Raw genomic sequence first — 19283 nt, forward strand, 5'->3', positions numbered from 1 at the left:
GATTCTGAAGCCCAAGTGATCATCCTCAGAAAAATCTAAGTTATCTTCATTGGGATAGAATATGCTCAGTCTATATCCCTCACTAGACTCTAAGGAACAAGAAGGCAGTACTAGGTACCTAATGCACTTCATTTTGGGTAAATTTTTCATTTATGCAAAAATACGTGTGTAAAGATAGACTAAAGCCTTAAGCTTTCCCTGCTGGATTCCCTGCTCAACTGTGAGTACTCCTGTGATGAAAACTCGCCTAACACACTGAATGACCTCGACCAAGCAGCTTTCTTTTACAGCCTCCATTTTCTTTTCTGTAAAATACTGTTGACAGGACATGTTCCACCTGCCTCATAGAAATGCGTTTATAAAGCACTTTGGAAAGCATGAAGCTTTCTTCAAAAGCAAGCAAGTATTTTAAATGTCATTATTATAGGACTCCTTAAAAGGAGCCTTTTTATGGTGGAAAGAAACCTTAGCTTATCAATTGTGCAACTCAACCACAGAAAATTTAAGGCAGAACATGCATGACACAATAATAATTCCAAATAAATCCTTCTAATAGTTAAGTAAAGAGAAGTCAAAATTCTTCTCTGGACTATTTTGATTTCATACAAAGGGCATCCCTTTAGAAGTTATGGAAGTTCAGATACAGAGCCTCAAACTCTAGATTGCAATGCGACATTTGTTTCTGAACTTCTGCTGCCAGTCTTGCTAACAGTTCACTTGCAATGTAATATATTACTGCATTTCATTTCTGGGCAAGAACATTATTTACTCACAGGAGAAATACTTTCCTGAGGAAAGACTGTCTTTGGAAACTTTCAAGGACATTTGAGAAATGCTTCAGCCCAAGCCACAAAATTATGAGCATGCTTTTGTGCCTCTCTGTTCCCAGGGCACCATTTTTAAAAACCTTTCATTTAAGTTTATTGCAAGCATCCATCTTCCCTTTCCAGAAAAACTAGCAATTAACACAACTTCATTGATTTCCAGTTTTCCTAGGTGTCATTTCATAATGCATATATTGTAAGCAGTTCACATCATCATTTTCATCGCTTTCAACATTTTCCATGTTGTCTCCCTACCTGAATTGTGACTTTTTGTATGGAAAGTTTTATTTATCACTTGCATCTTACTTTGAATAAATCTGAAATCAACATTCAGTATTATTTAAGTATTTTTATTTTCTTCAGTATGTTTCTAACTTAGCAAACTATGGGTAAAAATGCCATGTAACAACAATATGTAATATTTACATAGAGCCCATGTAGTGAACATAGTCCTAAACTCTTACCAAATCCTCACCAGACCCTATAAAGTAGGTATTATTAACCTTGTCATTTGATAGATGAGAAAACTGATGCATAAAGTGGTTAAGTAACCTGTCTGAGGTCAGATAGCTAGTGATTACTTTCCCCATCACTGCCACTGTTTAGTTAATGCATCCTTCCCATCTCAGTTCAAATGCCACTGACACAAAGAAGCCTTTCTTTGACCTCCTGAAAATACTGGGTCTCGTTGCTTTTACAGCATCATATGTTTATTATTCATTTCACATATTTGTGTGATTATCTAATTATATTTGAACGTATTTTTCCTAAGGGTAACTCTAGTCCAGCTGTGCTTTCCAAATTATGAAATCTGGGACTACGTGGGCTATGTCTGTTTTGCTTATTACTGTACTTTCAGTATTTGGTGCATGGTAAGTATTCAGGAAATGTGATGGATGGATGAATGCAGGACTTTGTAAGGACAAATAAATAAATGACTGGATCAATAAATTTGGTTGATCATAACATAAACAACAGTGCCATGTTAAAATTTTTCTCTGGGTCTATACACAAACTCTTCTCAGACAGGGTTCCTGTTTGCTGTCCACACCACCAGTTGGAAGAGAAAAAAGCCAATCAAGGTCTGACTGTCATTATGTGTACAGGCTGAAGCTGATGCATTAGGTTGAGAGACAGGGTGATTTAGGAATAATTTTACTTCTGGCTGAACTATATATAGAACCAAGTCTTACGTAATAAAAAAAAATCTACTTTTAATATGTTTGTGTGAAGAATGAAATAGGAGCATCAAGCCCATTAATTGTGATATTTAATTATATCGTCCCATTTCCACATTCATTTCCATGAATTTGGATGCCTTTAGGTCAAGCTAACCCAAGCATTTACACCACCATGATAAATAGTGAAATATCACTGGACACACAGAAAGAAAACTTCCCAAATTTAGCAGAGAACACATTAGCATGAACTGGTAAATTTAACATTCAAGTTCATTGGCGCGCAGAGAACCAAGTGACTTTTGTTAAAGTAGGAAACTTTATGACTATGTGAGGAGATGAACATTGACAAAGTGCTCCCTATTTTAAAACCAGGACATTAGAAATATTTTAATGAATTTATTTTTTTGCATATCTGCCATCTAGGTGACAGTAAAACTCAATATTTATACATCAGATTTTTAAAACATTGTGCATATATACTGTATACTGCTACAGAATATAAGTTGCCCCAAAATCTCCAAGATACAATATGGAATCAAACAAACAAACAGAATGACAAGAAAAACCAACTGTAATATTTTGACACCTCTTAATTATTAAATAATTATGTTTCGAGAAATAGAAGTTTAAAAATTGTGCTCTGAAGAGTATTTAAAATATGAATGAACCTTCAAGATGGCAGAGGAGTAAGACGTGGAGATCACCTTCCTCTCCACAAATACATCAGAAATACATCTACATGTGGAACAACTACAGAACACCTACTGAACACTGGCAGAAGACCTCAGACTTCCCAAAAGGCAAGAAACTCCCCACGTACTTGGGTAGGGCAAAAGAAAAAAGAAAAAACAGACAAAAGAATAGGGATGGGACCTGCACCTTTGGGAGGGAGCTGTGAAGGAGGAAAAGTTTACACACACTATGAAGCCCCTTCACTGGTAGAGACAGGGAGCAGTGGGTGGGGGGAAGCTTTGGAGACACGGAGGAGAGCACAGCAACAGGGGTGCGAAAGGCAAAGCGGAGAGCATCCCGCACAGATCGGTGCTGACCAGCACTCACCAGCCTCAGAGGCTTCTCTGCTCACCTGCCAGGGCAGGTGGGGGCTGGGAGCTGAGGCTCGGGCTTCAGAGGTGAGATCCCAGGTAGAGAACTGGGGTTGGCTGTGTGAACACAGCCTGAAGGGGGCTAGTGTGCCACAGCTAGCTGGGAGGGAGTCCAGGAAAATGTCTGGATCTGCCTAAGAGGCAAGACACCACTGTTTCGGGGTGCACAAGAAGAGGGGATTAATAAAGCACTGCCGAAACGAGCTCCAGAGATGGGCGCGAGCCACGGGACCCCAGAAACAGGCATAAGATGCTAAGGCTGCTGCTGCAGCCACCAAGAATCCTGTGTGAAAGCACAAGCCACTGTCCACACTTCCCCTCCCGGGAGCCTTTGCAGCCCGCCATTGCCAGGGTCCCGAATTCCAGGGACAACTTCCGCGGGAGAACGCACGGCGTGCCTCAGGCTGGTGCAACATCATGCTAGCCTCTGCTGCGGCAGGCTCGCCCCGCACTCCGTACCCCACCCTGCCCCCGGCCTGAGTGAGCCAGAGCCCCTGAAGCAGCTGCTCCTTTAACCCTGTACTGTCTGGGTGAAGAAAAGACGCCCTCAGGTGACCTACACGCAGAGGCGGGGCCAAATCCAAAGCTGAGCCCCAGGAGCTGTGCGAACAAAGAAGAAAAAGGGAAATCTATCCCAGCAGTGGAATACCTGAATAGACAATGAATCATCCCAAAATTGAGGCGGTGGACGTTCTGTGATTTTTGTCTGTATAGCTTTGCTTATACCATTTGTCCTATGGTTCTGTCTGTACGTCTTTTGTTTTTTAGTATAGTTTATAGGGCTTGTTATCATTCGTGGACTTCTTTTTTGGTTTGGTTGCTCTCTTCTTTCTTTCTTTTTTAAATTACTTTTTAATTTTTAAAAATTTTTAATATTTTTTTATTTTTTATTTTAATAACTTTATTTTATTTATTTTTTACTTTCTTTCTTTTTTTCTCCCTTTTGTTCTGAGCCATGTGGCTGACAGGGTCTGGGTGCTCTGTAGGGTGTCAGGCCTGTGCCTCTGAGGCAGGAGAGCCAAGTTCAGGACATTGGTCCACGAGAGACCCCCCCCAGCACCACATAATATCAAAAGGCGAAAGCTCTCCCAGAGATCTCCATCTAAACGCTAACACCCAGCTCCACTCAACGACCAGCAAGCTACAGTGCTGGAAACCCTATGCCAAACAACTAGCAAGAGAGGAACATAACTCCACCCATTAGCACACAGGCTGCCTAAAATCATAATAAGGTCACAGACACCCCAAAACACACCACAGGATGCGGTCCTGCCCACCTGAAAGACAAGATGCAGCCTCATCCACCAGAACACAGGCACCACTCCCATCCACCAAGAAGCCTACACAACCCACTGAACCTACCTTAGCCATTGGGGGCAGACACCAAAAACAGCAGGAACTACGAACCTGCAGCCTGCAAAAAGGAGACCCCAAACACAGTAAGTTAAGTAAAATGAGAATACAGAGACATACACAGCAGATGAAGGAACAAGGAAAAAACCCACCAGACCAAACAAATGAGGAGGAAATAGGCAGTCCACCTGAAAAAGAACTCAGAGTAATCATAGTAAAGATGAACCAAAAGCTTGGAAACAGAATGGAGAAAATACAATAAACGCTTAACAAGGACCTAGAAGAACTAAGGAGCAAACAAATAATGATGAAGAACACAATAAATGAAATTAAAAATTCTCTGTAAGGAATCAATAGCAGAATAACTGAGGCAGAAGAACAGAAAAGTGACCTGGAAGATAAAAGGGTAGAAATAACTACTGCAGAGCAGAATAAAGAAAAAAGAATAAAAAGAATTGAGGACAGTCTCAGAGACCTCTGGGACAACACTAAACACACCAACAGTAGAATTATAGGGGTCGCAGAAGACGAAGAGAAAAAGAAAGGGACTGAGAAAATATTTGAGGAGAATACAGTTGGAAACTTCCCTTATATGGGAAAGGAAATAGGCATTCAAGTCCAGGAAGTGCAGACAGTGCCATACAGGAAACATCCAAGGAGAAACATGCCAAGACACATATTAATCAAACTATCAAAAATTAAATACAAAGAAAACATATTAAAAGCAGCAAGGGAAAACAACAAATAACATACAAGGGAATCCCCATAAGGTTAACAACTGACCTTTCAGCAGAAACTCTGCAAGCCAGAAGGGAGTGGCAAGACATATTCAAAGTGATGAAAGGGAAAAACCTACAACCAAGATAATTCTACCCAGCAAGGATCTCATTCAGATTCGACGGAGAAATTAAAACCTTTACAGACAAGCCAAGGCTAAGAGAATTCAGCACGACAAAACCAGCTTTACTACAAATGCTAAAGGAAATTCTCTAGATAGGAAACACAAGAGAAGGAAAAAACCTCCAATAACAAACCCAAAAGAATTAAGAAAATGGGAATAGGAACATACATATCAATAACTACCTTAATGTAAATGAATTAAATGTTCCAACCAAAGGACATAGACTGGCTGAATGGACAGAAAAACAAGACCCCTATATATGCTGTCTACAAAGGAACCACTTCAGACACATACTAGGGACACATACAGACTGAAAGTGAGGGGATGGAAAAAGATATTCCATGCAAATGGATATCAAAAGAAAGCTGGAATAGCAATTCTCATATCAGACAAAATAGACTTTAAAATAAAGACTATTACAAGAGACAAAGAAGGACACTACATAATGATCAAGGGATCGATCCAAGAAGAAGATATAACAATTGTAAATATTTACACACCTAAAACAGGAGCACCTCAATACATAAGGCAAATGCTAACAGCCATAGAAGGGGAAATCAACAGTAACACAATCATAGGAGGGGACTTTAACACCCCACTTTCACCAAAGGACAGATCATCCAAAATGAAAATAAATAAGGAAACACAAGCTTTAAATGACACATTAAACAAGATGGACTTAATTGATATTTATAGAACATTCCATCCATAAAGAACAGAATACAGTTTCTTCTCAAGTGCTCATGGAACATTCTCCAGGATAGATCATATATTGACTTGTCACAAGTCAAGCCCTGGTAAATGTACGAAAATTAAAATCGTATCAAGTACCTATTCTGACCATAATGCTACAAGACTAGATATCAATTACAGGAAAAAAACTGTAAAAAATACAAAAACATGGAGGCTAAACAATATGTTACTAAATTACAAAGAGATCACTGAAGAAATCAAAAAATACCTAGAAACGAATGACAATGAAAACACGATGACGCAAAACCTACGGGATGCTGCAAAAGCAGTTGTAAGAGGGCAGTTTATAGCAATACAAGCCTACCTCAAGAAGGAAGAAACAACTCAAATAAACAATCTAACCTTACACTTAAAGCAAATAGGGAAAGAAGAACCAAAAAAACCCCAAAGTTAGCAGAAGGAAAGAAATCATAAAAATCATATCAGAAATAAATGAAAAACAAATGAAGGAAACGAGAGCAAAAATCAATAAAACTAAAAGCTGGTTCTTTGAGAAGATAAACAAAATTGATAAACCATTAGCCAGACTCATTAAGAAAAAAAGGAAGAAGACTCAAATCAATAGAATTAGAAATGAAAAAGGAGAAGTAACAAGAGACACTGCAGAAATACAATGGATCATGAGAGATCACTACAAGCAACGCTATGCCAATAAAATGGACAACCTGGAAGAAACACACAAATGCACAACCTTCTGAGACTGAACCAGGAAGAAATAGAAAATATAAAGACACCAATCAGAAGCACTGAAATAGAGACTGTGATTAAAAATCTTCCAACAAACAAAAGCCCAGGACCAGATGGTTTCACAGGCGAGTTCTAGCAAACATTTAGAGAAGAGCTAACACCTATCCTTCTCAAACTCTTCCAAAATATAGCAGAGGGAGAAACATTCCCAAACTCATTCTACGAGGCCACCATCACCCTGATACCAAAACCAGACAAAGATGTCACAAAGAAAGAAAACTACAGACCAATATCACTGATGAACATAGATGCAAAAATCCTCAACAAAATACCAGCAAACAGAATCCAACAGCACATTAAAAGGATCCTACACCATGATCAAGTGGGGTTTATCCCAGGAATGAAAGCATTCTTCAATATATGCAAATCAATCAATGTGATAAACCATATTAACAAATAGAAGGAGAAAAACCATATGATCATCTGAATAGATGCAGGAAAAGCTTTCCACAAAATTCAACACCCATTTACGATAAAAACCCTCCAGAAAGTAGGCATAGAGGGAACTTGCCTCAACATAATAAAGGCCATATATGACAAACCCAGAGCCAACACCAGTTTCAATGGTGAAAAACTGAAACCATTTCCTCTAAGATGAGGAACAAGACAAGGTTGTTCACTCTCACCACTATTATTCAACATAGTTTTGGAAGTTCTAGCCACAGAAATCAGAGAAGAAAAAGAAATAAAAGGAATCCGAATTGGAAAAGAACAAGTAAAGCTGTCACTGTTTGCAGATGACATGATACTATACATAGAGAATCCTAAAGATGCTACCAGAACACTACTAGAGCTAATCAATGAATTTGGTTATATAGCAGGATACAAAATAAATGAACAGAAATCTCTTGCATTCCTATACACTAATAATGAAAAATCTGAAACACAAATTAAGGAAACACTCCCACTTAACACTGCAACAAAAAGAATAAAATACCTAGGAATAAACCTACCTAAGGAGACAAAAGACCTTTATGCAGAAAACGGTAAGACACTGAGGAAAGAAATTAAACATGATACAAACAGATGGAGAGATATACCATGTTCTTGGATTGAAGAATCAACATTGTGAAAATGGCAATACTACCCACAGCAATCTACAGATTCAATGCAATACCTATTCAACTACCAACGGCATTTTTCACAGAATTAGAACAAAAAATTTCACAATTTGTATGGAAACACAAAAGACCCTGAATACCCAAAGCAATCTTGAGAAAGAAAAACAGAGCTAGAGGAATTACGCTCCCAGGCCTCAGACTATATTACAAAGGTACACTAACCAAGACAGTATGGTACTGGCACAAAGACAGAAATATACATCAATGGAACAGGATAGAAAGCCCAGAGAGAAACCCACGCACATATGGTCACCTTATTTTTCATAAAGGAGGCAAGAATATACAATGGAGAAAAGACAGCCTCTTCAATAATGGTGCTGGGAAAACTGGACAGCTACATTTAAAAGAATGAAATTAGAACACTCCCTAACACCATACACAAAAATAAACTCCAAATGGATTAAAGACCTAAATGTAAGACCAGATGCTATAAAACTCTTAGAGGAAAACATAGGCAGAATACTCTATGACATAAATCACAGCAAGATCCTTTTTGACCCACCTCCTAGAAAAATGGAAATAAAAACAAAAATAAACAAATGGGACCTAATGAAACTTCAAAGCTTTTGCACAGCAAAGGAAACCATAAACAAGATGAAAAGACAATCCTGAGAATGGGAGAAAATATTTGCAAATGAAGAAACTGACAAAGTATTAATCTCAAAATATACAAGCAGCTCATGCAGCTCAACATCAAAAAAACAAACAAGCCAATCCCAAAATGGGCAGAAGCCCTAAACAGACATTTCTCCAAAGAAAATATACAGATTGACAACAAACCCATGAAAGGATGTTCAACATCACTAATCATTAGAGAAATGCAAATCAAAAGTGCAATGAGGTATCACCTCACACCGGTCAGAATGGCCATCATCAAAAAAATCTACAAACAATAAATGCTGGAGAGGGTGTGGAGAAAAGGGAACACTCTTGTACTGTTGGTGGAAATGTAAATTGATACAGTCACTATGGAGAACCGTATGTCGGGTCCTTAAAAAACTAAAAATAGGACTACCATACGACCCAGCAATCCCACTGCTGGGCATATACCCTGAAAAATCATCATTCAAAAAGAGACATGTACCAGAATGTTCTTTGAAGCTCTATTTACAATAGCCAGGACATGGAAGTGTCCAGCGACAGATGAATGGATAATGAAGATGTGAGACATATATACAATGGAATATTACTCAGCTGTAAAAAGAAACGAAATTGAGTTATTCATGGTGAGGTGGATGGACCTAGAGTCTGTCATACAAAGTGAAGTAAGTCAGAAAGAGAAAAACAAATCCCATATGCTAACACATATATATGGAATCTAAGAAAAAAAAAGAAAGAAAGAAAAAATGGTTCTGAAGAACCTAGGTGCAGGACAGGAATAAATACGCAGACATAGAGAATGGACTTGAGGACACGCGGAGGGGGAAGGGTAAGCTGGGACAAAGAGAGAGTGGCATGGACATATATACACTACCAAATGTAAAATAGACAGCTAGTGGGAAGTAGCCACATAGCACAGGGAGATCAGCTCAGTGCTTTGTGACCACCTAGAGGGGTGGGATAGGGAGGGTGGGAGGGAGACGCAAGAGGGAGGAGATGTGGGGATATATGTATATGTATAGCTGATTCACTTTGTTATAAAGCAGAAACTAACACACCATTGTAAAGCAATTATACGCCAATAAAGATATTTAAAAATAATAAATAAATAAATAAAATGTGAATGACTGTTTTACATGTGATTCATCCCAAAATCATAAAAGTGCAATTCTCCATTGTATATGTTTAAGAATATATTCATGATGCTGACTAAGGTCCTCATATGACTGTGGCTTTGGTCTTGAAACATGTAGAAATTTTTTCTTGAATTTCTATCAAACACAACTACCCAGCTGCCATTAACAAGTGATGTGCAAAGTCAGAGAGGGTCAACGCTTGTAGGATTAGGTAGGATTAGGGAAAATTTTCTCCATTCTGTGAAGTGTCAATGTCATTTATTGAACACCCACTAAGTGTAAAACAGGGCAGGATACTAAAATACTGAAAAAATGGACAACATATACTTTAAGTCTTCAAAGAGGTGATACTGACATTAAAACATGTGAAAATAACCAACAAAATGAAGAGTGCTATACTATCATTTTAGATAACAAATATGTGAGTTAAAATACATTTCTATGTGATCAAATATAAGCTGTTATTATTAAGGATTGACAACTATATTTGTATTGAGGAGAACTGTATTGAAGCAGCCTATGAACTTATTAATGGTTTATTGATTGATTGACTCATAGATCTTGGAAAGCAAAAATTTTCTTAAGGTCAAGTTGTAAAGGTAGGAAAGTAAAGACCATGTAGGATTTAGGATTGTGAAGAATTTGAAAGACTTCCTAGGCAGATGAAATAGGAATATATTGGAATATAAGGAAAAGAACTTCTACTCCAGATAAGTGAATGCAGTTGGGTGAATGGTATTTGCTGTATGAAAGAAGTGGGGAGAACTACTGGAACTGGATTTTGGTGGATTAGAGTATGAGTATCTTGAATGCCAAGCTAGGGGATTGAGATTCCATCTGGCAGGCTGTTTTTGAAGGATGGCATGCCCAGGAAGCCAGGGCTGAGTAGTTCATTGCTAGTCATAGTCAGGGACTCAATCATTTAGCCTGGTTGTCTGATTTTTCTACTGCAGGAAATTCATCTGATGAAAGGTTGGGTGGAAGACTGTGACGGGTTGAAGACCACTTATCCTTACCCTTACTACTAAAATCACTAAAATGCTAAACCTTTAATGGAACAGCCTTCTGGCTTGACTAGGAACACTACTTCACAAAGAAAGGATGAAACCAAAAGGTTTATCCAACTCAGACCTAGAAGTGGGGAGAATGGTGGGAAGGCTGCAAATAGTCAATCATTTAATACTGAATGGAGAATTAAGTACTCTAGAACTAACCTTTGGAGAAAAGTAAGAACAGAAAAGATAAGATTTGGAACACTCATTATTATTCCTGTTTTCATATAACAGAGTTTCTTGTCATCCAACTATTCGTTATCTACATCCTAATTTTAAGGTGTCTATAGATTCCAGCCCTTCTAAGTCAGCAAACTGCTCATCCTGTTTCAGAAAATTACTCACTGATGGATTCATAACATAAACATAATACCGTATAATAGAAATAAAATTCAAATCAACTTTAAAGTGAAATTCTGAATTTTAAAGATATAATATCATGAAGCCATTGTAAATAATACCAGAGATCTGCTGGGTTAAACATACAAAGCCACTGATAAATGAGGATGTGTAGTTAACAATTTAAAAAAGAGATACAATAGAAGTAAAAGAAAAAACAATTGAGTATCAAATAATTAAGAGAAGGCCTTGGAAAACTTAAATTTTTACCAGAATTAGCCTGCTTGAGCTGCTAACATTGAACATGCAGGGAAGGACAGTTTACTGTCCCATAAACCAGTTTTGCTGAAATAATCACTCAAAACAAAATGTAATTCTTTTTTTTTTAATTGTAGCACTTGTGCTTAATTAAAATTTAACCTAAATTTTACTGGCTATAAGAGAAAATATACTGGATTCGTTTATATAATAACATATTTTGACATAAATTTCAAATGAAAATTATTTTCAAATGTATTTTCAATTACTCTTCAGTCACTATTTACAGATGATTTTAAGTATATGGATTTTTTTTTTCATGTACAAATCATCCTTGAAAAATAAGGATTCTTTTACTTGAGTAGGACTTACCTTAATCCAGAGATCAGATCTAGGTCCAATAGACAAAATTTTAAAACTTAAAATTTTCTAAGAGTAAAAGGCACTTAAAAGGTTAAAACCTCCTAACAGACCAGCATTCCGACTATAGAATCAGCTGATTTATGGGTAGTGAGCATTTTGTTATCAAAATACTCATCCACAGCTGAGTGAGCCTATAGCATGGATACATGGTAGATTTCTGTACCAGAAATTGGATGAGCTTGTGTGTGGATCTCCTTCCAAATGCTAAGATTTCAAGGGCTTAACTGAGACCAGAACAGCATTTTCCAAAGTTGCTAGAAACAAAGAGTCCTTTAAAATGTTCCACTGACAAAGGGTTGTAGAGCCAAATAAAGTTTAAAAACACTTCAGACCAAACTCTACTTAACAGTGAAATTCACAGAGCACATTATAGCTCATTCCACATCTCAAAAGTCCTCCAGTCACGAAACATGTTTAAATTTCCTGAACCCAGGATTTCTCAAGTTTATTTTACTACAAAATCCTTTTTCTTACTTTTTTTTTCTTTTTTGTTGACTTCACATTCACTAATGTCCCAAGGGAGCATAGGTGCTATTCAAAAATATTTAACAAGTGAAGGCACTAAACAATCAGAAGGCTGTCTGACTAATTAGACTGACCATAAAACTAGTGTTCCTTGGATCACTATTTAGAGGAAAAATCTGGTTTAAAACTGAGATCTTAATTGATAATCTACTGCCATCAATCTGCAAAGTTGCCTTAATTAGTAGGGTTTTTTTTTTTCTTTTTTTGGGTTACAGTTGCTGGACTTAAAATGTAGCTGATATAATGTAAATCATTTCAAAAAGGTCAAATGTATGATGTCACATGTTCTCTAGCATCAAATCCATTTCACTAAGTCTAAAATAATCTCTTTCAAGTGACGCAATATTTTTTTAACCCTGGAAGGTTCGGTTCTAACCTTAAAATAACTTAAAGACACTTTTCAAAACTAAACTAAAAATTGAAAAAATAAATAATAAGTAGAAAAAGGTAAGAGCTAAAGTAAGAGACATTTTCACTGGCCATTAAAAAAATTCTCTTCTTAAATCTGATTTTTAAAAATTAATAGAAAAGACTGGCAATTAACTTATTTTCCCTGGTGACTACTGCCTGTTTGGGGTGATACAAACATTTACCTAGATAACTGTGCTTTAGGAGTAATAAGATTTATATTTTTGGTCTCTGTCCCAGTTTCTGCCACAGTTTCTAAAACCCTTGGGATTTCCTAAGTGATGAGATGATAATGGTGCCTTTTGTTATGTTAACAAGGTGATCTTTGGAAAGCACCTAAGGATGGGAGCGGGCAGCCTGTGGAGCCAAGCTTGTGATTAGAAGTTGGAACTTTCAGTCCCACCCCCTTGACCTCAGGGCAGGGAAGAGCCACTCAAGATTGAGCTCAATCGCCCATGGCCAATGAGTCATTCAGACACGCCTGTGTACTGAAGCCTCCATAAACCCCCAACTACAGGGTTCAGGGAGCTTCCCAGTTGGTGAGCACATGGAGATTTGGGGAGAGTGGGCTCCATGCTTTCTCCCCATACCTCGTCCTATACATGTTTTCTATCTGGCTGTTGCTGAGTTTTATCATTTTATAATACACCGGTTAATCTAGTTAATAGAATATTTCTGTGAGTTCTATGAGTCACTTGAGCAAATTAATTAAAGCTAAGAAGGGGGTCGTTGGAACCTCTGATCTGTGGTACAAGGGTCAGAAGCACAGGTGACAACATATACTTGGTGACTGGCACCTGAAGTGGGTGTGTGCATTCCTGCTGGACTGAGCCCTTCACATGTGAGATCTGATGCTATCTACAGGTAGAAAGTGCCAGAATTGAGTTGAATTATAGGACACCCAGCCGTTTGAGCACTGCTACGCTCTCTCATTGGAAATGGGGTGCTCAGGACCACTTAATGCTTTCCAGGCTCTGGCTTCTGTGAATTCATGACAACAGTAACCTCTGAAACATACACGTGTACCTTTGCCACAAAAAACTTCTGATAGACACAAAAGAAATTAATAAAAGTTGCTAAGAAAGGGGGTAAGGGACCTAACGTTGGTTGGATGAGGGGGAAAAATATTCCAGAAGGAATTACTACTACTATTTACCTTTTGATAGTATGTGATTTTTAAATATGTGATCTCATTAGATTTTCCAAATACAAATAAACAAGATTATCATTTTTTTAAAAAAATGCTGAAGAAAATGTAGTTTTACATACTTCAGAAAAAAGAAAATTGAGGGAGGATTTGATTATAGTGTTCAGTAGGCCAGGAAATGTGAATAAAGAAAGAATTACTACAAAGGGGCCAGAAAAATGATTTAGGAGACAAGACTTTAGGAGACACTTTCTGATAAGCATAGCAGTAACTCTTCCCATTTCCTTTGTTTTTGGCAACGAATGCTTAAAGGCTCCTGTGAGAGGGCTACAAGGGGACTAGTGTCCACATCAAGTGGATAGCTTAGATCCTGATACCAACTACTGGAAATTATCCAGGGCCCAGGAAAGAAGTACTGGTAAGCTGCAGTTGCCAGCATGGTGCTTGGTAGATGTAAATATTTGTGGGTCTGCTAAATTAACGGTAAGACTATAATTCATAATATCTTGCACACAAACTAGATTGGTAAGTTTTCAGTGGATGACTTTATTACCATTCCGAACTCAGTTAGATGGAACAGTACTCCTCAATGATTGAGAAATCAATCTTCCTCAACCTTCATGTATCACCATCTGCAAACACTGCTCTCTGTCACAGATTACCTGCCTTTAGCTATGGATGAGACAGTGAGATGCATTTCATTCTCCTCTTCCTGGACACACAGAACAATGACCTTTTCTAACCTCCCTTGGAGCCAGGCAGAGGTCAAGTTTTTGCATTCTTGTTGAAAGGGTATGGGTCTACCACTTTCAGGCCTGGCCAGGAGATATTATGCATGATTACCCATGTTCCCTTCTGCTGTAGTTTAGGTAGTCATGCATTTAAGACAACACCTCAAGGTGGAGGGGGCATGGGTTCCTGATTCACTACTTGAAAGCAATCTGCTAAGAATGAACCACCTAATTCACACTGGTCTCTGACAAGAGAAATAAACATTTATTAAGTTAAGACACTTGGCTTTCAGGAGTGTTTGTTAGACTACCTAGCATCAATTACCTTGAGTAATTCATTGCTAAACTGGTACACTGGTAATAACCACGGACTAGTGATGAGTCTACTTAATTCCAATCCTCTCCATTTCTCATTGCTGATTTACTCTATACTCACCAGAAATTATTTTTCATAGGACTTCTTGATGACCATGTCAGTCTAGAATTACCCATAGTACCTCTATGTCTATCTCTTCCTCCAATTCAACTTCCCAGTAGGGGACCTGGCATTACCCCTCTGTGTAGATACAACCATGGAGGATCAGGTCCTAACGAGATCATATCTAGAAGGGCCCTGTTCTGCAAAGTTTATGGTTTATTTTGCTATACCTTGGATTCATATGTTGGTTTAAAATAAAAAGTGACATGATTTTTGAAGGTTGAAGCTGAGTGGCTGAACCAAATTTCTATAATCAAGTTAACATATATTTTCCCCCTGAGTCTGTACTAGGTCATTTCTTAAAAATTATTTTTTCTATCCTATGAATCTATATGTTTACATAAGCATTAGCTATTATTCCCAACGTCTATGTTATGGACGAAAACAGGATTCTTCTCGTGTCCCAACTCAAATCAAACAGTAAAGCATTGTTTACATTATACAAGGTTTACATTGCACAGAACTGTTTATATTCTACAAGCATCCTGAGGTCATGTCTAGACCCAATGGGAAAAAATGTCATAATAGATTAGTAAGGACTGTAATGAAGATGGAAGGGGAAAGTGGCGGCATATGTGCTAGGCATTTATTTCCCCAACTGAGGTCATTTCCTTGTCATGTATCACAATGCTACTGTAGTTGCTCATGTGCTGCAATCCACTGCCCACCCATCCACCCATCTAACATTTCTGAGGACTTAATCTGTGCCAAGGACTCTACTCTCTGCCTGAAAGGCAAGTGAAAAATACAACCCAGGTCTTTCCTGAAGGAGCACATAAAGGAAGACTGATCTCTGAATAGTAAGTGACACAAGATAATGGCTGAATGGGTGGTTTCTTTTATCGTGCACTTGCAGGATAGAAAGCAGAGAGAAAAATAGCTCCAAAGAGTTGGACAGTTATATTATCATTGATTTTCGAGTGACCACCAATTAAAGGGCATGCTTAGCAGCTAGAAATGAGGACCTCATTAGATGACTACAAGAGCCAGACACTTTCAAAACGTTCCCCTAAACTCTCAGTTCCATTTTCATTTCATGAAGAGACAGCTTGGGAAGTCGGAGGTCACGCTCTTGTATGTCCACAACAGGGATGATTTAAGGCACCGGTAAGCTCCTGCTGAGCTGCCACCTAAGGTCATACGACTGTGAATCATGGCGGGATATAATGACTTGGGCAACATTCTTTATTGCAAATACGTACAAGATGGATGATGAATAGTATTGAAGTATAATATATGGTGCCGATCATGAATTTAACTTCCCTCAGAAATGGAGGAGAAACAATTAGCAAAGGGCATTTTTGACTTCGTTGAGCAGCAATGCCTCTCTGACTCCTGAGACACTCATTTTCAGCAGTCAGGCCACAAGATGTGTCTTCAATTTCTGCAAAATCGAGTTCTAGCTAGATTTTGGGAACTAATGGGAACATGATCTTAATGGATGTCTCATGTTTCTTATGCAGTGTGGCTGTGGAAGTTTACGGGACGGAGTCAACAAAAAAGACAGGTCCTTTTTTACAGCATTCTTTATATCTGTTCAATCTTGTCACTACCATAGTGTCCTACTAAAAGGACGTTTCAGGGATTGTGTGAGGCCTGGTACAGTGTGTTTTTATAGTGAGAGTGGGTCAGCGGATGGAGAATCACATGAGAGAAAACAAGAGAATGAGGTGCTATTCCTGGCTCCGGCTTCACCTCAGAGAATGACCTTGGCAGAAGCACTTAACCTCACTTTGAATCTTTGAACCTCAGTTTTCTCATCTGTGAAATGAGGAAAGAACATCTGCCCCTTTGCTCCCTCTCAGGATTGTTGGAGGATTAAACAGATCAGGGCTATAACCTGAACTATGGTGAACCCATGAGGAAAAAAGTTAGACATCACTTAACTATATAATATTCTTTTTAATCATTACTAATTTCCAAAGGTGAAGAAAACCTTGTTTAAAAAAAACATGTAAGCTGATTGTTTTCCTGGAAACAAAAGAAAGGCTCACCTAGCAACCTTGCATTAAAAAAGAGAACCTGAAATTCACATTCCAAATCTACTTCGAGACAGAAAGACCCCCAAATTCCTTCCAGTTTCCTAAGATTTTTCCACTATAATTTTTTTTCTTTATTGTCTTCTTCATAAAATGTTAGTTATATTTTGGGGTTTTGCTATTGCATAGTTTAGCATATATAAGGAAATCGTCTTTCCAATTCACTAATAAAAAAGGGAGTACAGGAGAGAAGAAGGAAGAGAGGGAAGGAGGAAGGAACAAATAGAGAACAAACCCACGTGGCTAGAAGAAACTGACCAGAGAAGACAAAACAATTATAATTTAAAATACTATATAATACAAATGAAGTTAAAGATGTGTTTGCCCAGAAGAGGACTGACTTGAAGTAAACTGATATGATTTTCTGGATAACACCCTGTATTTCCCTGCTTAGTGAAACAGCCAGTCATAAAAGAGCTCTATCTACAGGGAAATTATGAAAGAAATAATCTTCATTTCTCCATGATTCTTTAAAACCAAATTGGACTTTATTCCTTATTTCTCTCTCAAACTCCACTCCTCGACATAGAAAATAGCATTCTGGAATGACTTAGAATTAGAGATCAGTCAATATTTCATGATTTTAAGGTTCTTCATTAGGAACAATGTGAATTTGGGCCCAATAATCCTAATCCTAGCTTTTTCTTTAGTTCTATAGTTCTATTAGGCCATGTTGTTAGAGCACTGTTTACACTTATTGCCAATAGTCTCTGGATTGGAGGTCAAACTGTTACTTACCTTCTTCAGCATACCCTTCAATGATTAAATGACCCCAGGGACTTTGAAGAATCATTTTCATCTTGTAAATATTTTTTAATTGACATCTTAACTTTATAGTTGCTTCCCCTGTGAGGGAAAGAGACTAGGGTGATGGAGGGTTTTTGCTTCTTACTTTGTAGTTTTTCAAGGACTTATTACTTTTTAAATTAAAATCAAGGAACCAGCACAAGAATGCTAGTAAGGTATAAGTGAGATGTAATGCTTGGTGTGCATAAGGCTTCAATAGTCCACTGTGAGAGTGCAGCCTTTTGAACAACCTCAGTGATAAGTGGGAACCACTTGTCTAAGACTATTTTATTTAAGATGCAATACTCATTTCTATCCCCTTCAATACATTTTAAGTATCCCAAGCTAGAATAATGGGGCTAGAGGTGCAAGAAGAATATTATACCAAACAGGGGCAATATAAAAAAAATTACAATCAAATTTTCCAATTAAAAATATAAGTCAAAAACCTAAATACAATATTATTCCACAGAGTTTTAAGGTATATTAAAAAACATTGTGATAGGATGTTTCAAAAATTATGGTACAATCCCCTTCTGACACCCTCATTCCTGAGTCACCACTTCAGCAGGACTGGGCTTTGGCATACTCAACCCACATGATGAGACAATAGCAAAAGAGCTTGATGGCTCAGTTGCCGAGGAGTAGCCCACTAGGTTCTGAGGACAAGTGGACCAGGTGCTCCCACTGTCCATGCCAACCACCAAACCTGTGAGTGAGGCTGTCTCAGACCAGCTCTCACTCAGCTGATCCATCAGTTGACTAAAACTGCATGAAGGATCCCAGATAAAACCAAAAGTAAAACACTACCCAGATGAATCCAGTCCCAAATGGCCAAGTAATTGCTATTTTAAGCCACTAAGTTTTTTGTTGTTTTGTTTTTTGGTTTTTTTTTTTTGCGGTACGCGGGCCTCTCACTGTTATGGCCTCTCCCGTTGCGAAGCACAGGCTCCGGACGCGCAGGCCCAGCGGCCATGGCTCACGGGTCCAGCTGCTCCGCGGCATGTGGGATCTTCCCGGACCGGGGCATGAACCCGCGTCCCCTGCATTGGCAGGCAGATTCTTAACCACTGCGCCACCAGGGAAGCCCCTGTTGTTTTGTTTTTTATATCTTTATTGGAGTATAATTTCTTTACAATGGTGTGTTAGTTTCTGCTTTATAACAAAGTGAATCAGTTATACATATACATATGTTCCCATATCTCTTCCCTCTTGTGTCTCCCTCCCTCCCACCCTCCCTATCCCACCCCTCTAGGTGGTCACAAAGCACCAAGCTGATCTCCCTAAGCCACCAAGTTTTGAGGTGGTTTGTAATACAGTAAAAGCTAATCTATACAATAATACAATTTGGTCAAGTGGGTTTATCCTTGAGAATGCA

This window comes from Leucopleurus acutus (assembly GCF_964270905.1).
Source record: "Leucopleurus acutus genome assembly, chromosome: 17".
NCBI lineage: Eukaryota > Metazoa > Chordata > Mammalia > Artiodactyla > Delphinidae > Leucopleurus > Leucopleurus acutus.